The following is a 23,268-nucleotide window of genomic DNA, read 5'->3' as shown; positions in this document are numbered from 1 at the left end:
GTGGCCCTAAGTAACAATTCTCTGGCACTGAGTTAAAATTCTGTCTGTCCCTGAGTATGAATTCTGTGGCCCTAACTAGCGTTTCTTTGTCCCTAAATAACGATTCTGTGGCCCTCATTAACAAGTCTGTGTCCCTGAGTAATGGTTCTCTGTCCCTAAGTAACTTCTCTCTGTCCCCAATTCTCGTTTCTGTGGCCCTAACTCTGTCCCTGTCCCTAGTACAGAGCGGTCTGCCTCTGTTCAATGACTGCAGGCAAATGAAGATTTCCAAAATGGCCGCTATATATACCTCGACCATTACACAGTGCTGGCTGGCTGGCTGCTGATTGGCTGATGCGATCACATGTCGTTGAGGAATGCATTATGGGGCAGCGCGCCTTGTCTGCGCGCCTTCCCCGACATCCCCGCTCCGTCGCCGCACATGTCAGCCGCCATTTTCGGAAAAATTTCGATTCGCGCGTCCGAATTAGGCTGTTTTTCGGATTCGGCACGAATCGAAATTTTTCCGATATTCGACTCGAATTCCACTTTGGATACTTCGATTCGCTCATCTCTAAATACAATGTATCAGTGTGAGAATATAATATATCAGTGTGAGAATATAATATATCAGTGTGAGAATACAATGTATCAGTGTGAGAATACAATGTATCAGTGTGAGAATACAATGTATCAGTGTGAGAATACAATGTATCAGTGTGAGAATATAATGTGTCAGTGTGAGAATATAATGTGTCAGTGTGAAAATATAATATATCAGTGTGAGAATACAATGTATCAGTGTGAGAATATAATGTATCAGTGTGAGAATACAATATATCAGTGTGAGAATACAATGTATCAGTGTGAGAATACAATGTATCAGTGTGAGAATACAATGTGTCAGTGTGAGAATATAATGTATCAGTGTGAGAATACAATATATCAGTGTGAGAATACAATGTATCAGTGTGAGAATACAATGTATCAGTGTGAGAATACAATGTATCAGTGTGAGAATATAATGTATCAGTGTGAGAATACAATGTATCAGTGTGAGAATACATTGTATCAGTGTGAGAATACAATATATCAGTGTGAGAATACAATGTATCAGTGTGAGAATATAATATATCAGTGTGAGAATACAATGTATCAGTGTGAGAATATAATATATCAGTGTGAGAATATAATATACCAGTGTAAAGATATAATGTATCAGTGTGAGAATACAATGTTTCAGTGTGAGAATATAATGTATCAGTGTGAGAATACAATGTATCAGTGTGAGAATACAATGTATCAGTGTTAGAATACATTGTATCAGTGTGAGAATATAATGTATCAGTGTGAGAATATAATGTATCAGTGTGAGAATATAATGTATCAGTGTGAGAATACAATGTATCAGTGTGAGAATATAATGTATCAGTGTGAGAATACAATATATCAGTGTGAGAATACAATGTATCAGTGTGAGAATACAATGTATCAGTGTGAGAATACAATGTGTCAGTGTGAGAATATAATGTATCAGTGTGAGAATACAATGTGTCAGTGTGAGAATATAATGTATCAGTGTGAGAATACAATATATCAGTGTGAGAATACAATGTATCAGTGTGAGAATATAATATATCAGTGTGAGAATACAATGTATCAGTGTGAGAATATAATATATCAGTGTGAGAATATAATATATCAGTGTGAGAATATAATATACCAGTGTAAAGATATAATGTATCAGTGTGAGAATACAATGTTTCAGTGTGAGAATATAATGTATCAGTGTGAGAATACAATGTATCAGTGTGAGAATACAATGTATCAGTGTTAGAATACATTGTATCAGTGTGAGAATATAATGTATCAGTGTGAGAATGCAATGTATCAGTGTGAGAATACAATGCATCAGTGTGAGAATACAATGTATCAGTGTGAGAATGCTTTGTATCAGTGTGAGAATACAATGTATCAGTGTGAGAATACATTGTATCAGTGTGAGAATACATTGTATCAGTGTGAGAATATAATGTATCAGTGTGAGAATGCAATGTATCAGTGTGAGAATGCAATGCATCAATGTGAGAATATAATGTATCAGTGTGAGAATACAATGCATCAGTGTGAGAATACAATGTATCAGTGTGAGAATGCTTTGTATCAGTGTGAGAATACAATGCATCAGTGTGAGAATACAATGTATCAGTGTGAGAATGCTATGTATCAGTGTGAGAATGCAATGCATCAATGTGAGAATATCATTGTGAAGATTCAATGTATCAGTGTGAGAATACAATGTATCAGTGTGAGGTGGCACAGTGGCTTAGTGGTTAACACGTCTGTCTTGCAATAAATGGGTCATGGGTTCGATTCCCAACCATGGTGCCTCCTGCATGGAGTTTGCATGTTCTCCCTGTGCCTGCGTGGGTTTTCTACAGGTCCTCTGGTTTCCTCCCACACTCCAAAGACATGCTGGTGGGTTAATTGGCTCCTGTCTAAATTGTCCCTAGTATATGTATGAATGTGAATTAGGGACCTTAGATTGTATGCTCCTTGAGGGTTAGGGACTGATGTGAATGTACAATATATATGTAAAGCACAGAGTAAATTGATGGCGCTATATAAGTACCTGAAATAAATAAATGTATCAGTGTGGAAATGCTTTGCTCGGAGCTTTTATATATACATACATTCATATTAAGTAGCCGTTGCTAGTAGCAGGTTGGAACCCCTTTTGCTTTTTCTGCAGTGTTTTGCATTTTGCAGAAACTCAGTACAGTCCATTTAACATGATTTCCTATGGGATATGTTCACATCTGCACATTTTCACCCATTGCGTTTTTTTGGAAAGGGTCAGGGACTTTTTTGAATGCAAAAGCTGTGTTTTTGGTTCTATAGACTTAGATGGAAATGCTGCAGAAAAGCATGTATTACATTTTGGCTGCGTTTTTGCCATGTTATGTTAAAGGGTTTTGATGCGTTTTGCATTTTAAATCTGCCTAGCAACAAGAAAAATTAAAAAAAATGAAAAAAAAACGCAAAATGCGAAACACCGCAAAAACAAGTAAAAAAACATATGTGCAAAACACAAACCAAAATGGCTCAAAGGCAATCCACATTCTGCAGCATTTTTGATGCATTTTTGATGAATTTTCAGTTAATTTTTCCCCTCTCTTTTTCTTCAATTCACGTAGGGACATTGTGCACTCCTGTGTGTTTTTGGTGTGTTTGGGTGTTTTCTGGTGAGATCTGGTGCGTTTTTTGTGCATTTTAACGCATTCCAGTACAGTTCTGTGCAAAAAAAATGCAGCGTGTACTACTTTTTTATCTTCAACCGGAACGCACTGGAACTACAAGCGCTGATGTGAACTGTGACATTGACGACCATATAACCAACTTCTTGTGCATCTTGGATACAGAACAAAAGCAACTGAAACACATGGAGTGTGAACTGGCCCTTAAAGTGATGCTAAAGGCCTATTTTTTATTTCTTTTTTAATAACAAACATGTCTATCCTAACCTGCTCTGTGTAATGGTTTTGCACAGAGCAGCCCAGATCCTCCTCTTCTCAGGTCCTCCTCTGGCGCTCCTGGCCCCTCCCTCCTCAGCTTGCTATGGGGGCACCCGAGCACTCTCCAGCTGCTGCTCTGTGTGTCCATTCACACACGGAGTGGCGGCTAAGCCCCGCCCCCACTATCTTCTCATTGGCTCACTGGCCAATGGCTCTTGCTGCTGTCTCAGCCAATGAGGAGAAGGAGTCCCAGGATATCCAAGACCCCAGTGCACATCTGAGTCCTGTTAACTCTTAGAGTGGCTTCAAGGTCTAATGGGTTGTGCAGCTCCCAGATAATGTATGTAGGCAAACCAGTCATCCATAGTGTATGGTTAGACCAGGCCTCTCTGGCTAGTCCCCAGTTTCTGACAATCTCCTGTATCCTGTCCTCAGTCTCTGACAATCTCCTGTATCCTGTCCGCAGTCTCTGACCATCTCCTGTATCATGTCCACAGTCTCTGACCGTCTCCTGTATCATGTCCACAGTCCCTGACTGTCTCCTGTACTATGTCCGCAGTCTGACTATCTCCTGTAGCATGTCTGCAGTCTCTGACTGTCTCCTGTACTATGTGCACAGTTTCTAACTATCTCCTGTAGTATGTCCGCAGTCTCTGACCTTCTCCTGTATCCTGTCCTCAGTCTTTTACCATCTCCGATAATAGGTCAGCAGACTCTGATCATCTCCTTTATCTTGTCCTCAGTCTCTGACCGTCTCCTGTGGTATGTCAGCAGACTCTGATCATCTCCTGTATCCTGTCCTCAGTCTCTGCACGTTTACTGTAGTATGACTGCATTCGCTGACCATCTCCTGTATCCTGTCTGCAGTCTCTGACCTTCTCCTGTATCCTGTCCTCAGTCTTTGACCTTCTCCTGTACCCTGTCCTAAATCTCTGACCGTCTCCTGTATCCTGTCCTCAGTCTCTGACCATCTCCTGTATCCTGTCCTCAGTCTTTTACCATCTCCGGTAATAGGTCAGCAGACTCTGATCATCTCCTTTATCTTGTCCTCAGTCTCTGACTGTCTCCTGTATCCTGTTTTCAGTCTCCAACCATCTCCTGTATCCTGTCTGCAGTCTCCAACCATCTGTTATATCCTGTCTGCAGTCTCTGACCTTCTCCTGTATCCTGTCCTCAGTCTCTGACTGTCTCCTGTATCCTGTTTTCAGTCTCTGACTGTCTCCCGTATCCTGTCTGCAGTTTCTGACCTTCTCCAGTATCCTGTCTGCAGTCTCTGACCTTCTCCTGTATCCTGTCTGCAGTCTCTGACCATCTCCTGTATCCTGTCTGCAGTCTCTGACCTTCTCCTGTATCCTGTCCTCAGTCTCTGACTGTCTCCTGGATCCTGTCTGCAGTCTCTGACCGTCTCCTGTATCCTGTCTGCAGTCTCTGACTGTCTCCTGTATCCTGTCTGCAGTGTCTGACCTTCTCCTGTATCCTGTCTGCAGTCTCTGACCATCTCTTGTATCCTGTCTGCAGTCTCTGACCATCTCTTGTATCCTGTCTGCAGTCTCCAACCATCTGCTATATCCTGTCTGCAGTCTCTGACCTTCTCCTGTATCCTGTCTGCAGTCTCTGACCTTCTCCTGTATCCTGTCTGCAGTCTCTGACCATCTCTTGTATCCTGTCTGCAGTCTCTGACCATCTCTTGTATCCTGTCTGCAGTCTCCAACCATCTGCTATATCCTGTCTGCAGTCTCTGACCTTCTCCTGTATCCTGTCTGCAGTCTCTGACCGTCTCCTGTATCCTGTCTGCAGTCTCTGACCTTCTCCTGTATCCTGTCCTCAGTCTTTGACCTTCGCCTGTACCCTGTCCTAAATCTCTGACCGTCTCCTGTATCCTGTCCTCAATCTCTGACCATCTCCTGTATCCTGTCTGCAGTCTCTGACCATCTCCTGTATCCTGTCTGCAGTCTCTGACCGTCTCCTGTATCCTGTCCTCAGTCTTTTACCATCTCCGGTAATAGGTCAGCAGACTCTGATCATCTCCTTTATCTTGTCCTCAGTCTCTGACCGTCTCCTATATCCTGTCTGCAGTCTCTGACCTTCTCCTGTACGCTGTCTGCAGTCTCTGACCTTCTCCTGTATCCTGACTGCAGTCTCTGACCATCTCTTGTATCCTGTCTGCAGTCTCTGACCATCTGCTATATCCTGTCTGCAGTCTCTGACCTTCTCCTGTATCCTGTCCTCAGTCTCTGACTGTCTCCTGTATCCTGTCTGCAGTCTCTGACCTTCTCTTGTATGCTGTCCTCAGTCTCTGACCATCTCCTGCATCCTGTCCACAGTCTCTGACCGTCTCCTGCATCCTGTCCACAGTCTCTGACCGTCTTCTATATCGTGTTTGTAATCTCTGACCATCTCCTGTATCCCGTCTGCAGTCTCTGACTGTCTCCTGTATCATGTCCGCAGTCACTGACTGTCTCCTGTATCATGTCCGCAGTCGCTGACCAACTTCTGATATGGAGCTCTTATAGGAAGATGTGGAGCCTAAAGCGGAAGGGACGGAGATTACAGATGAAGGGGTGGATCTTAAACAAGAAGGGGTGGGTCAAATTTAGATTGGGGGTTGCAATTTTAGTCTTGCCTAGGGCAGCACAAAACCCAAATACACCACTGCCCCAAAATCCATACTAGACCCTTATCCGAGCATGAAGCCCAGCAGACCAGGAAAGGGAGGGGAATAAACGAGCGCCCCCCCCCCCTTGAACCATAGCAGGCCACATGCCCTCAACATGGGGGTGCTTTGGAGCTGATGGGGACAAGGGCCCCTTCCCCACACCCATGGCTGGTGGTTGTGGGGAAGGTCTGTGGATGGGGGGGTTATTGGAATCTGGAAGCTCCCTTTAACAAAGGGGCCCCCAGATTCCCCCCATGTGAATGAGTATGGGATACATGGTGCCACTACTCATTCACAAAAAAAAGTGTAGTGTACAAATGACAGGAGACAGTCTTTGACTAGTCCTTTATTAACAATAAAAAGTAGACCCCGAAGTAGATCCAACGTCAATCACAATGCCACTGCCGACCCAAAAAAAGAAAAAAAAAGTCTCCGCTCCCACCGTCTGACAGCTGCTCCGGGATGGCAGTTTCTAAATACTGTGATGATGTCACAAGGCCATGCCCCCTTGTGACATCATCATGTGCTGAGATTGGTGAAATCATTTCAGCTCCTCTGGATCAGCTGTGGGTGTAGGAATATAACTTTTTTTTTTGCTTGAACTGGATGGACTTTTGTCTTTTTTCAGCCAGACAAACTATGTCATTATGTAGGAAAAATTAATAATAGCGCCTATGGTCAAAATTATATGACTTACTTATAGTGTACCAGCTGCAAAAAACCACCATATATAAAGTGTACCAATTAATAAATAATGTCATCCATGGGGCGGCTTGTTTTGCGTGATTCCCCATTGATGTCAGCTGTTCGTTTCCTGTGAAGTGAATATTTAATGAGGTTGAGAGACGTCTCACATCCATCCGCTCCGTGAGGACGTCGATGACGAAACGCGTAGGGCGGAGCTTGATTGATGTGACGTCATTACGTTTTTGGCTGCCAGCTACTGCGCATGTGCTGAGTAGCCAGGCTCGTTTATGTGATTGCTGTTATGCTGTTGATGCTGGTGTCGGCTGGGACACCTCTTGAGTAAGTGCAATGAGTACCTAATAAAGGAATTGGTTTTTATAATATTGCACCATGAAGTCTTTCTGTTTCTCCCGAGTGCTTGGCATTTCCCCCCATGGATACGATTGAACGTGGTCTTTTCTTTTGGAGAAGTGGATTTCCGATTAATTACAAAGTTTCTGATCCTGTTATTTGATCGATGAGGATCGGTGTGTTGCTGATTTTTCGCTTCTGAAAATATATTTATGGATGATCTGCCATCATATTATCAAGGTTTTTGGTGAAATTCTTCAAGTTTAGACACTTTTTTTTTTTTTTTTTGCACAAAAGTTTTTTGTACTTAAAAGTTTTTTTGCACTTTTTGTGGTATTGGTATATATATTTTTTCTGGACTTATGATTTGATGATTTTTTCATATATATATGTCATTATGTAACCTGATCTGTGGTCAGATGCCTTGCTTTGGCCAATCACAATGCACTGTCAGGCTGCAGTGTATTGTAGAGCGTGGTGGGCAAACAGTCCAAAGAACACCCTTACCGTTTGTGTGTTCACCCAACACATGAACAGCCGATGTTGAACTAATGTTTGACTCGAACATCTAGACCGGGGGTCTCCAAACTATGACCCTCCAGGTGTTGAGGAACTGCAAGTCCCATGAGGACTTGCAAGACTCTGACAGCCACCGGTAAGACGGCTGAAGCATGATGGGTCTTGTAGTACTTCAACAGCTGGAGGGGCATAGTTTGGAGACCCCTGCTCTAGCCCAACAATAGTGAAAACCTTTATTTAGGACAGACAGCGTACAAATCTATTTCAAAACTAAACATGAAGATCTCCCTGCACAGTGCAGACTGGGTTCATTATGGCAAACGCATATCCAGCCCCTCTTAAACATAGAGAACTATGTCAGATTTTCCTTGCCAGAAGGTCCAGAATAGAGTATCTTAAAAAGACAAGCTGCAGTTTTTAATCTTTTTTTCAGCTATACTATGTAAATGGGGACATGTAACTAATATAAAGTAGGCTTTATCCCAGTTTGTGAAAAGTGACGCTCCAAGAACTGCGCGCATATTTCCTGGTGACCTCTAACATGTGACCGGGTGCCGATGCTCCAAGCTCAGCTTGTCCAGTTCAAAGATCTAAAGAGAGCCGCTATCCATTGATCAAGAGGGTGAAACTTCATGTAAAAAATGGCTTTAGAGAGTCTCCTCCCATGCCACGCCCCTCACAGAGGTGTGGCATGGAGGAGACTCTCTGAAGCCATTTTTTACATGAAGCTTTACCTGGCTGATAGTGGATGTGCGGCTCCATTCCTGTCAGACGTTATCCCAGTTTGGCTGCAAAAGTGGAAATACAATTTACAATTAAAATAAAGCTGTATGAATATAATATGAGATTTTTGGGGGTTTCACATTTATCAATATTCTTTAATGATTTCAAGGCAGCCATGTTTGAAAATGGCTCTGTACTTCCCTCTTTCCTGGTAGAGTATCTTCCCCTATGCGGTCCTTCCTCAAGAGCCCCGAGACTCAATGAGCTCCAATACTAAATGTCTACCAAGAAGTCGGCACTTAGTCCCATCCCCTGCTACCTCCTGTGCCTCATCATTGGTCATCGGGGCTATCCATCACATTAAACAGCCAATCATGAGGCATGGAGTGCAGGCTGGAGAGTGTGAGGTCAAAATAATCTTCTAGTAAGATATCAGAATGTGAATATAGTTACATAGTTAGTCTGGCTGAAAAATACAAAAGTCCATCCAGTTCAACCATAGAAAATAAAAAAGTTATAATCCTACACCCACAGTTGATCCAGAAAAAGGCAAAAAAAACAGTAAAGTATGATCCAAATTGCTCCTGCAGGGGAAAAATTCCTTCCTGATCCCCCGAGAGGCAATCGGATATTCCCTGGATCAACTTTCCCTATAAATGTTATATCCAGTTATATTCTGTGTATCCAAGAAAGAATCCAGGACTTTCCTACAGCAATCCACTGAGCTGGCCACAACCAACTATGGAGGGAGTCTATTCCACATTCTCACAGCTCTTACTGTGAAGAAACCTTTCTGTGTTTGGAGATTACATTTCTTTTCCTCCAGATGTAAAGAGCGCCCCCTTGTCCTCTGTGATGACCTGAGGGGAAAAAACTACACCAAGTTCACTATATGAACCACTGATGTATTATACATGGAGATCATATCCCCCCTTATGTATTATACATGGAGATCATATCCCCCCTTATGTATTATACATGGAGATCATATCCCCCCTTATGTATTATACATGGAGATCATATCCCCCCTTATGTATTATACATGGAGATCATATCCCCCCTTATGTATTATACATGGAGATCATATCCCCCCTTATGTATTATACATGGAGATCATATCCCCCCCTTATGTATTATACATGGAGATCATATCCCCCTTATGTATTATACATGGAGATCATATACCCCCTTATGTATTATACATGGAGATCATATCCCCCTTATGTATTATAATTGGAGATCATATCCCCCTTATGTATTATACATGGAGATCATATCCCCCTTATGTATTATACATGGAGATCATATCCCCCCTTATGTATTATACATGGAGATCATATCCCCCCTTATGTATTATACATGGAGATCATATCCCCCCCCTTATGTATTATACATGGAGATCATATCCCCCCCCTTATGTATTATACATGGAGATCATATCCCCCCCTTATGTATTATACATGGAGATCATATCCCCCCCTTATGTATTATACATGGAGATCATATCCCCCCTTATGTATTATACATGGAGGTCATATCCCCCCTTATGTATTATACATGGAGATCATATCCCCCCTTATGTATTATACATGGAGATCATATCCCCCCTTATGTATTATACATAGAGATCATATCCCCCCTTATGTATTATACATGGAGATCATATCCCCCCCTTATGTATTATACATGGAGATCATATCCCCCCCTTATGTATTATACATGGAGATCATATCCCCCTTATGTATTATACATAGAGATCATATCCCCCCTTATGTATTATACACGGAGATCATATCCCCCCCTTATGTATTATACATGGAGATCATATCCCCCCTTATGTATTATACATGGAGATCATATCCCCCCCTTATGTATTATACATGGAGATCCCCCCCTTATGTATTATACATGGGGATATGATCTCCATGTATAATACATAAGGGGGATATGATCTCCATGTATAATACATAAGGGGGGGATATGATCTCCATGTATAATACATAAGGGGGGATATGATCTCTATGTATAATACATAAGGGGGGATATGATCTCCATGTATAATACATAAGGGGGGGATATGATCTCCATGTATAATACATAAGGGGGGGATATGATCTCCATGTATAATACATAAGGGGGGGGATATGATCTCCATGTATAATACATAAGGGGGGGGATATGATCTCCATGTATAATACATAAGGGGGGATATGATCTCCATGTATAATACATAAGGGGGGATATGATCTCCATGTATAATACATAAGGGGGATATGATCTCCATGTATAATACATAAGGGGGATATGATCTCCAATTATAATACATAAGGGGGATATGATCTCCATGTATAATACATAAGGGGGTATATGATCTCCATGTATAATACATAAGGGGGATATGATCTCCATGTATAATACATAAGGGGGGGATATGATCTCCATGTATAATACATAAGGGGGGATATGATCTCCATGTATAATACATAAGGGGGGATATGATCTCCATGTATAATACATAAGGGGGGATATGATCTCCATGTATAATACATAAGGGGGGATATGATCATATCCCCCCTTATGTATTATACATGGTGATCATAACCCCCCCTTATGTATTATACATGGAGATCATATCCCCCCTTATGTATTATACATGGAGATCATATCCCCCCTTATGTATTATACATAGAGATCATATCCCCCCTTATGTATTATACATGGAGATCATATCCCCCCCCTTATGTATTATACATGGTGATCATATCCCCCCCTTATGTATTATACATGGAGATAATATCCCCCCTTATGTATTATACATGGAGATCACATCCCCCCTTATGTATTATACATGGAGATCATATCCCCCTTATGTATTATACATGGAGATCATATCCCCCTTATGTATTATACATGGAGATCATATCCCCCCTTATGTATTATACATGGAGATCATATCCCCCCCTTATGTATTATACATGGAGATCATATCCCCCTTATGTATTATACATGGAGATCATATCCCCCCTTATGTATTACACATGGATAACATACCCCACCTTATGTATTATACATGGAGATCATATCCCCCCTTATGTATTATACATGGAGATCATATCCCCCCCTTATGTATTATACATGGTGATCATATCCCCCCTTATGTATTATACATGGAGATCATATCCCCCCTTATGTATTATACATGGAGATCACATCCCCCCTTATGTATTATACATGGAGATCATATCCCCCCCTTATGTATTATACATGGAGATCATATCCCCCCTTATGTATTATACATGGAGATCATATCCCCCCTTATGTATAATACATGGAGATCATATCCCCCCTTATGTATTATACATGGAGATCATATCCCCCTTATGTATTATACATGGAGATCATATCCCCCCTTATGTATTATACATGGAGATCATATCCCCCTTATGTATTATACATGGAGTTCATATCCCCCCTTATGTATTATACATGGAGATCATATCCCCCCTTATGTATTATACATGGAGATCATATCCCCGCTTATGTATTATACATGGAGAACATATCCCCCCTTATGTATTATACATGGAGATCATATCCCCGCTTATGTATTATACATGGAGAACATATCCCCCCTTATGTATTATACATGGAGATCATATCCCCCTTATGTATTATACATGGAGTTCATATCCCCCCTTATGTATTATACATGGAGATCATATCCCCCCTTATGTATTATACATGGTGATCATATCCCCCCTTATTTATTATACATGGAGATCATAACCCCCACTTATTTATTATACATGGAGATCATATCCCCCTTTATGTATTATATATGGAGATCATATCCCCCCTTATGTATTATACATGGAGATCATACCCCCCCTTATGTATTATACATGGAGATCATATCCCCCCTTATGTATTATACATGGAGATCATATCCCCCCCCCCTTATGTATTATACATAGACATCAGATCCCCCTTATATATTATACATGGAGATCATATCCCCCCTTATGTATTATACATGGAGATCATATCCTCCCTTATGTATTATACATGGTGATCATATCCCCCCCCTTATGTATTATAAATGGAGATCATATCCCCCTTATGTATTATACATGGAGATCATATCCCCCCTTATGTATTATACATGGAGATCATATCCCCCTTATGTATTATACATGGAGATCATATCCCCCCTTATGTATTATACATGGCGATCAAATCCCAACTTATGTATTATACATGGAGATCATATCCCCCCCTTATGTATTATACATGGAGATCATATCCCCCCTTATGTATTATACATGGATATCATATCCCCCCTGATGTATTATACATGGAGATCATATCCCCCCTTATGTATTATACATGGAGATCATATCCCCCCTTATGTATTATACATGGAGATCATATCTCCCCTTATGTATTATACATGGAGATCATATCCCCCTTATGTATTATACATGGAGATCATATCCCACCTTATGTATTGTACATGGAGATCATATCCCCCCTTATGTATTATACATGGAGATCATATCCCCCCTTATGTATTATACATGGAGATCATATCCCCCCTTATGTATTATACATGGAGATCATATCCCCCTTATGTATTACACATGGACATCATATCCCCCCTATGTATTATACATGGAGATCATATCCCCCCCTTATGTATTATACATGGAGTTCATATCCCCCTTATGTATTATACATGGAGATCATAACCCCCCTTATGTATTATACATGGAGATCATATCCCCCCTTATGTATTATACATGGAGATCATATCCCCCCTTATGTATTATACATGGAGATCATACCCCCCATATGTATTATACATGGAGATCATATCCCCCCTTATGTATTATACATGGTGATCATATCCCCCCCCCCTTATGTATTATACATGGAGATCATATCCCCCCTTATGTATTATACATGGAGATCATATCCCCCCTTATGTATTATACATGGAGATCATATCCCCCCTTATGTATTATACATGGAGATCATATCCCCCCTTATGTATTATACATGGAGATCATATCCCTCCTTATGTATTATACATGGAGATCATATCACCCTTATATATTATACATGGAGATCATAGCCCTCTTATGTATTATACATGGAGATCATATCCCCCCTTATGTATTATACATGGAGATCATATCCCCCCTTATGTATTATACATGGAGATCATATCCCCCCTTATGTATTATACATGGAGATCATATCCCCCCCTTATGTATTATACATGGTGATCATATCCCCCCTTTTGTATTATACATGGGGATCATATCCCCCTCTTATGTATTATACATGGAGATCATATCCCCCCTTATGTATTATACATGGAGATCATATCCACCTTATGTATTATACATGGAGATCATATCCCCCCTTATGTATTATACATGGAGATCATATCCCCCTTATGTATTATACATGGAGATCATAGCCCCCTTATGTATTATACATGGAGATCATATCCCCCCTTATGTATTATACATGGAGATCATATCCCCCCTATGTATTATACATGGACATCATATCCCCCTTATGTATTATACATGGAGATCATACCCCCCTTATGTATTATACATGGAGATCATATCTCCCCTTTATTTATTATACATGGAGATCATATCCCCCCTTATGTATTATACATGAAGATCATATCCCCCTTATGTATTATACATGGTGATCATATCCCCCTTATGTATTATACATGGAGATTATATCCCCCCTTATGCATTATACATGGTGATCTAATCCCCCTTATGTATTATACATGGAGATCATATCCTCCCTTATATATTATACATGGAGATCATATCCCCCCTTATGTATTATACATGGAGATCATATCCCCCTTATGTATTATACATGGTGATCATATCCCCCCTTATGTATTATACATGGAGATCATATTCCCCCTTATGTATTATACATGGAGATCATACCCCCCTTACGTATTATACATGGAGATCATATCCCCCCTTATGTATTATACATGGAGATCATATCCCCCCTTATGTATTATACATGGTGATCATATCTCCCCCCCTTATGTATTATACATGGAGATCATATCCCCCCTTATGTATTATACATGGAGAGCATATCCCCCTTATGTATTATACATGGAGATCATATCCCCCTTATAAATTATACATGGAGATCATATCCACCCTTATGCATTATACATGGAGATCACATCCCCCCTTATGTATTATATGGAGATCATATCCCCCCCTTATGTATTATACATGGAGATCATATCCCCCTTTATGTATTATACATGGAGATCATATCCCCCCTTATGTATTATACATGGATTTCATATCCCCCCTTATGTATTATACATGGAGATCATATCCCCCCCCTTATGTATTATACATGGAGATCATATCCCCCTTATATATTATACATGGAGATCATATCCCCCCTTATGTATTATACATGGAGATCATATCCCCCCTTATGTATTACACATGGTGATCATATCCCCCTTATGTATTATACATGGTGATCATATCCCCCTTATGTATTATACATGGTGATCATATCCCCCTTATGTATTATACATGGAGATCATATCCCCCCTTATGTGTTATACATGGTGATCATATCCCCCCTTATGTATTATACATGGAGATCATATCCCCCCTTATGTATTATACATGGATATCATATCCCCCCTGATATATTATACATGGAGATCATATCCCCCCTTATGTATTATACATGGAGATCATATCCCCCTTTTGTATTATACATGGAGATCATACCTCCCTTATGTATTATACATGGAGATCATATCCCCCCTTATGTATTATACATGGAGATCATATCCCCCCCTTATGTATTATACATGGAGATCATATCCCCCCCTTATGCATTATACATGGAGATCATACCTCCCTTATGTATTATACATGGAGATCATATCCCCCCCTTATGTATTATACATGGAGATCATATCCCCCCCTTATGTTTTATACACGGAGATCATATCCCCCCTTATGTATTATACATGGAGATCATACCTCCCTTATGTATTATACATGGAGATCATATCCCCCCTTATGTATTATACATGGAGATCATATCCCCCCCTTATGTATTATACATGAAGATCATATCCCCCTTATGTATTATACATGGAGATCATATCCCCCTTATGTATTATACATGGAGATCATACCTCCCTTATGTATTATACATGGAGATCATACCCCCCCTTATGTATTATACATGGAGATCATATCCCTCCCTTATGTATTATACATGGAGATCATATCCCCCCTTATGTATTATACATGGAGATCATATCCCCCCCTTATGTATTATACATGGAGATCATATCCCCCTTATGTATTAGACATGGAGATCATATCCCCCCTTATGTATTATACATGGAGATCATATCCCCCTTATGTATTATACATGGAGATCATATCCCCCCTTATGTATTATACATGGAGATCATATCCCCCCTTATGTATTATACACGGAGATCATATCCCCCCTTATGTATTATACATGGAGATCATATCCCCCCCTTATGTATTATACATGGAGATCATATCCCCCTTATGTATTATACATGGAGATCATATCTAGAGATGAGCGAATTATTCAAAAATTCGATTCGACTGATTCGGCGAATTTGTGGAAAAAATTTGATTCGAGTCGAATATATTCGCTGCGAATTTAACTTATAAAAAGGGTGTTTCTAGGCTTCAGAGAGCCTTTATATTAGTGCAGAACACTGTACCTTTAATTTAAATGCCCTTGGAGTCTGCTGGGGAAGAGAAATAATACTGTCAGTCAGTATGACATGCAGATGAGTGCCGTCGATCTTAGAATCACCGCACACTTCACTCATTTGGGCAGTCACGGGGCCAAAACCAGAGTGTGGAGCCACAGTGTGGCGGTGGAGGCAGCAGCAATGGGAGGCCATACAGCACCCTATGACAAAATGGAACCCACCAGCAGTGTGAGGAGACCTGAAAGTGGCAGATGGCAGAGTGTGGCGATGGAGACAGCAGCAATGGGAGGCGGTACAGGGACCCATGACACACTCTGGACCTGGCAGCAGCATGAGGAGGCGGTACAGGGGCCCATGACAGATTACGGGCCAGGCAGCAGCATGAGGAGTCGGTACGGGGGCCCATGACACACTCTGGACCTGGCAGCAGCATGAGGAGGCGGTACAGGGGCCCATGACAGATTACGGGCTTGGCAGCAGCATGAGGAGTCGGTACGGGGGCCCATGGCAGATTACGGGCCTGGCAGCAGCAATGGGAGGCCGTACAGGGACCCATGACACACTCTGGACCTGGCAGCAGCATGAGGAGGCGGTACAGGGGCCCATGACAGATTACGGGCCTGGCAGCAGCATGAGGAGTCGGTACGGGGGCCCATGGCAGATTACGGGCCTGGCAGCAGCAATGGGAGGCCGTACAGGGACCCATGACACACTCTGGACCTGGCAGCAGCATGAGGAGGCGGTACAGGGGCCCATGACAGATTACGGGCCTGGCAGCAGCATGAGGAGTCGGTACGGGGGCCCATGGCAGATTACGGGCCTGGCAGCAGCAATGGGAGGCCGTACAGGGACCCATGACACACTCTGGACCTGGCAGCAGCATGAGGAGGCGGTACAGGGGCCCATGGCAGATTACGGTCCTGGCAGCAGCAATGGGAGGCCATACAGCACCCTATGACAAAATAGAACCCACCAGCAGTGTGAGGAGACCTGAAAGTGGCACATGGCAGAGTGTGGCGATGGAGACAGCAGCAATGGGAGGCCCGTAATCTGACAGCACCCTATGACAAAATGGAACCCAGCAGCAGTGTGAGGAGACCTGAAAGTGGCACATGGCAGAGTGTAGCGATGGAGACAGCAGCAATGGGAGGCGGTACAGGGACCCATGACACACTGTGGACCTGGCAGCAGCATGAGGAGGCGGTACAGGGGCCCATGACAGATTACGGGCCTGGCAGCAGCATGAGGAGGCGGTACAGGGGCCCATGGCAGATTAGGGGCCTGGCAGCAGCAATGGGAGGCCCGTAATCTGCCAGCACCCTATGACAAAATGGAACCCAGCAGCAGTGTGAGGAGACCTGAAAGTGGCACATGGCAGAGTGTGGCGATGGAGACAGCAGCAATGGGAGGCCGTACAGGGACCCATGACACACTGTGGACCTGGCAGCAGCATGAGGAGGCGGTACAGGGGCCCATGGCAGATTAGGGGCCTGGCAGCAGCAATGGGAGGCCCGTAATCTGCCAGCACCCTATGACAAAATGGAACCCACCAGCAGTGTGAGGAGACCTGAAAGTGGCACATGGCAGAGTGTGGCGATGGAGACAGCAGCAATGGGAGGCCGTACAGGGACCCATGACACACTGTGGACCTGGCAGCAGCATGAGGAGGCGGTACAGGGGCCCATGGCAGATTAGGGGCCTGGCAGCAGCAATGGGAGGCCCGTAATCTGCCAGCACCCTATGACAAAATGGAACCCAGCAGCAGTGTGAGGAGACCTGAAAGTGGCACATGGCAGAGTGTGGCGATGGAGACAGCAGCAATGGGAGGCCGTACAGGGACCCATGACACACTGTGGACCTGGCAGCAGCATGAGGAGGCGGTACAGGGGCCCATGGCAGATTAGGGGCCTGGCAGCAGCAATGGGAGGCCCGTAATCTGCCAGCACCCTATGACAAAATGGAACCCACCAGCAGTGTGAGGAGACCTGAAAGTGGCACATGGCAGAGTGTGGCGATGGAGACAGCAGCAATGGGAGGCCCGTAATCTGACAGCACCCTATGACAAAATGGAACCCAGCAGCAGTGTGAGGAGACCTGAAAGTGGCACATGGCAGAGTGTGGCGATGGAGACAGCAGCAATGGGAGGCGGTACAGGGACCCATGACACACTGTGGACCTGGCAGCAGCATGAGGAGGCGGTACAGGGGCCCATGACAGATTACGGGCCTGGCAGCAGCATGAGGAGGCGGTACAGGGGCCCATGGCAGATTAGGGGCCTGGCAGCAGCAATGGGAGGCCCGTAATCTGCCAGCACCCTATGACAAAATGGAACCCAGCAGCAGTGTGAGGAGACCTGAAAGTGGCACATGGCAGAGTGTGGCGATGGAGACAGCAGCAATGGGAGGCCCGTAATCTGACAGCACCCTATGACAAAATGGAACCCAGCAGCAGTGTGAGGAGACCTGAAAGTGGCACATGGCAGAGTGTGGCGATGGAGACAGCAGCAATGGGAGGCGGTACAGGGACCCATGACACACTGTGGACCTGGCAGCAGCATGAGGAGGCGGTACAGGGGCCCATGACAGATTACGGGCCTGGCAGCAGCATGAGGAGGCGGTACAGGGGCCCATGGCAGATTAGGGGCCTGGCAGCAGCAATGGGAGGCCCGTAATCTGCCAGCACCCTATGACAAAATGGAACCCAGCAGCAGTGTGAGGAGACCTGAAAGTGGCACATGGCAGAGTGTGGCGATGGAGACAGCAGCAATGGGAGGCCGTACAGGGACCCATGACACACTGTGGACCTGACAGCAGCAAGAGGAGGCGGTACAGGGGCCCATGGCAGATTAGGGGCCTGGCAGCAGCAATGGGAGGCCCGTAATCTGCCAGCACCCTATGACAAAATGGAACCCAGCAGCAGTGTGAGGAGACCTGAAAGTGGCACATGGCAGAGTGTGGCGATGGAGACAGCAGCAATGGGAGGCCGTACAGGGACCCATGACACACTGTGGACCTGACAGCAGCATGAGGAGGCGGTACAGGGGCCCATGGCAGATTAGGGGCCTGGCAGCAGCAATGGGAGGCCCGTAATCTGCCAGCACCCTATGACAAAATGGAACCCAGCAGCAGTGTGAGGAGACCTGAAAGTGGCACATGTTTGGGGCATGATTCATGGCGGATTTAGTCAGTTGTGTCAGGAACTGGTGGTTTGAAATCCAGACTAATCCACGCCTGATTCATTTTCACAAACGTGAGTCTCTCCACACTTCGGGTGGACAGTCGTGTCCTCCGCGGAGTTACAATACCTCCTGCCGCACTAAACACGCGCTCCGATGCCACGCTACTGGCCGGGCATGACAGCAATTCAAGGGCAAATTCAGCTAGTTGGGGCCAAAGGTCATGTTTCGTTGCCCAGTAGTCAAGGGGAATGTCTACCTCGGTTGGCAGGGTGCTGTCCAAGTAGGCCCGAGCCTGTTGTTTGAGGTCCTGCTCCAGGTCCACCTGATGCTGCTGATGCTGCGGCTGGTTAGTAGTTTCCTCACTGCGCTGGTGAAGAAAGCTACTCATCATCGACTGAGGCAGCCGCTGCTGGTGGAGCTGCCACTGCTCCTACCACCCCACCCCTCCCCTGCTGCCATGGCAGTGGAACGCGAGCGCACAGGGCCCACAGTGTCTGAGGATGGACGTTGGCGCAGAAAGGCAGAGACCAACTGACTACATAGGTGGTTTTTATAGTACGTTATTTTGGCCTCCCTCTCAGCAGGTGTGAAAAAGGCCACCATTTTTGAACGATAGCGAGGGTCCAACAAGGTAGACAGCCAAAAGTCATCCCTCTGTCTGATGGTTATTATTCGGCTGTCGCTATGCAAGCAGCCGAGCATGCTATGGGCCATTTGTGCCAAGGAATGCGAGGGACTCCCTGCCTCCATCTCCACAGCATACTGCCACGGTGCGTCTGGGTCCTCTGTCTCCTCCTCCTCTACCAGATGCTCCTGCTCCTCCACTCCTGTCCGCTGAGTGGAAAAACCACCCATTTCACTCAATAATTCCTGAGCACCAATGTCCTCCTCTACCTCCTCCTCTTCTTCCTGTCCTGCCCCCACAGGGGTCATGTGGCGTTGAGATCTGTGCGCCACGTCTACCGCACCCTGACCAGCCATTGTTAACAGCATTTAACTGAGGCTGAGGACACAGCGGAAGAAGAGGTGGTAGAGGCGGACATCTTTGCTGGACCAAGGACGTGCAAAAGTGGAGGCAAAAGCGGCGTGACCTGTCCAAGTTGCTGGTGCGGCTGTGCCGGCACCACGTTCACCCAGTGGGCCGTAAATGACATGTAATGTCCCTGACCGTAGTTACAGCTCCACACGTCGGCGCTGCCGTGCACTTTGGCAGAGACCGACATGCTCAAAGACTGGCCCACCATCTCTTCTACATGTGAATGCAGGGCTGGCACTGCCTTTTTGGCGAAGAAATGCCGGCTTGGCACTCTCCACCGTGGCTCGGCACAAGCCATCATTTCTCGGAAAGGTGCTGAGTCCACCACTTGGAAAGGGAGGGACTGCAGCACCAGCAACTTGGACAGGAGGACGTTCAGCTTCTGCACCGTCGGGTGCGTGCTCGCAAACTGTTGTCTCTTGGAAACGGATTCCAAGAAAGACTGCCGACGGAATCCGTGAAGAGGAGTAGCAGGAGAAGGAGCATCTGAACGAGCGGAAGATGCCAACGAGCGACAACTCCCCTCAGCAGAGGTGTTGGAGCCTTGACTTGCTGATAGAGGGCGATTGACGTCGGGTGACGGAGCAAGTAACAGAGCGGGTGATGGAGCGGGGGCTGGGGCAGGCAGAACCGCCGTATCTTTATCACGGTTTTCCCAGGCCACCGAATGGCGACGCTGCATATGCTGACGCAACGCTGTAGTCCCAACATGGGCCCCTTGGCCACGCTTGACTTTCTGGCCACATAGTCGACATACGGCTACGTTTACTTCCTCGGGCGGCTTGACGAAAAATTGCCACACCGCCGAGTAGGAAACTTTGCCCCCGCTACTCCTCACTGGCTGACTGCTACTTCCTCTGTGCACACCGGCACCACTACTGGCCGTGGTGGTAGGCTGCAGTGGAGCTGGTGCTCTACTCCGTGGACGTTTGGCTCCACTGACACTGATGCGACCCTGCTGCCTCCTGGGCAACCCACCGACTGTTTTGCTCGCTGCCAAGCTGCCACCCTCTTCTCCTGATGATGCGGAAGCAATAGCCTGATGACGACGAGGCTGCCAAGTGCGATCAGCCTCATCATCATCAATTAGGGTCTCCGCGTCACTACTAGCCCCCTCGGCTGCGTGTGGGTCAGGAGACAGACCTGTCTCTAGACCGGCTACCGAGCCACTCTCCTCGCCAGTACTTCTTCGCCTGGCTGCTGAAGAGGCGGATGTCTCCCCCCGTTCCTGACCGCCCCCTGTTAGCTCTTCCTCACTGTACAGTGGGGCTGAGCCCACAGCATGCGATACTTCGCTTGGTGAGGGAACAGCAAAGGACAGGGGCAGGTCGAGGACACGTGATTTCAGTGGGCTTGCTCCCGGGCCATGCCAACTAACGGTTGTGTCTGACGTACCCACCGACCGTTGGCTGTAGGTGTCAGAGGTGACCTGGGAAGAGGAAGACGACCGAGTCAACCAATCGATGACGGCAGGGTTGTCGGTGGAGACACGACCGCTGGATGACACCGGGAGCACTGGCCTCTGGCTGCGACTAGTGCTGCCTCGACCCCTTCCTCTGCTGCCACGTCTGCTCGCTCCTGAAACATTGCCTCCTCTGCCACTCCTGTGCGTGTTGTCTGACATACTCTTTAATTCAATAAGCACCCCAAATATAAAACCGGATTTAACTCTTTGAACGTACAATAGTGGTTGTGAAGCAGAAAGTCAGTTTATTTAGCACAATCGGTCAATTGCAGCTTTCCGTTGGCTGTAAACTGTACGTTTATGTCACTGGAATGCACTAATCACCCAAAAAATATTACCGCCACCCGGCGTGTAAATGGATTTAACTCATTGAACGTACAATAGTGGTTGTGAAGCAGAAAGTCAGTTTATTGTACACAATCGGTCAATTGCAGCTTGCCGTTGGCTGTAAACTGTACGTTTATGTCACTGGAATGCACTAATCACCCAAAAAATATTACCGCCAGCCGGCGTGTAAATGGATCTAACTCTTTGAACGTACAATAGTGGTTGTGAAGCAGAAAGTCAGTTTATTTTGCACAATCGGCAAACTGCAGCACCAACTGTGCACGACATCCACCAAAAAAACAAAGGGTGTATGTCACTTTAAATTTTCGATTCATTGATAGCTGTGGCCCTAAGTAACGATTCTGTGTCCCTGAGTAACAATTCTGTGTCCCTGAGTAACAATTCTGTGTCCCTGAGTAACGATTCTGTGTCCCTGAGTAACGATTCTGTGTCCCTGAGTAACAATTCTGTGTCCCTAAGTAACGATTCTGTGGCCCTAAAGTCTCTGTGGCCCTAACTCTGTCCCTTCATACACACAGGTCTGTCTCTCTTGAATGACCGGAGGCTAATGGAGAATTCTAAGATGGCCGCGATTTATAGCTCCACCATTACACAGTGCTGGCTGGCTGGCTGCTGATTGGCTAATGCGATCACATGTCATGAATGAATGCATTATGGGTCAGTGCGCCTTGTCTGCGCGCCTTCCCAGAGATCCCCGCTCCGTCGCCACACATGTCGCCGCCATTTTTGGGAAAATTTGATTCGTGCATCCGAAGTTTGCTAATCTTCGGATTCGTCGCAAATCAAATTTTTCCAAATCTTCGGAACGAATTCCACTTCGTCATGTTCGATTCGCTCATCTCTAATGGAGATCATACCCCCCCTTATGTATTATACATGGAGATCATACCCCCCCTTATGTATTATACATGGAGATCATATCCCCCCTTATGTATTATACATGGAGATCATATCCCCCCTTATGTATTATACATGGAGATCATATCCCCCCTTATGTATTATACATGGAG

The sequence above is a fragment of the Staurois parvus genome, unplaced genomic scaffold (assembly GCF_062004578.1).
Source record: "Staurois parvus isolate SC_StPar_1 unplaced genomic scaffold, SC_StPar_1.0 ptg001980l, whole genome shotgun sequence".
In the NCBI taxonomy this organism is placed as follows: domain Eukaryota; kingdom Metazoa; phylum Chordata; class Amphibia; order Anura; family Ranidae; genus Staurois; species Staurois parvus.
The sequence above is the reverse complement of the archived record's forward strand: the minus strand, read 5'-3'. Positions refer to the sequence as shown.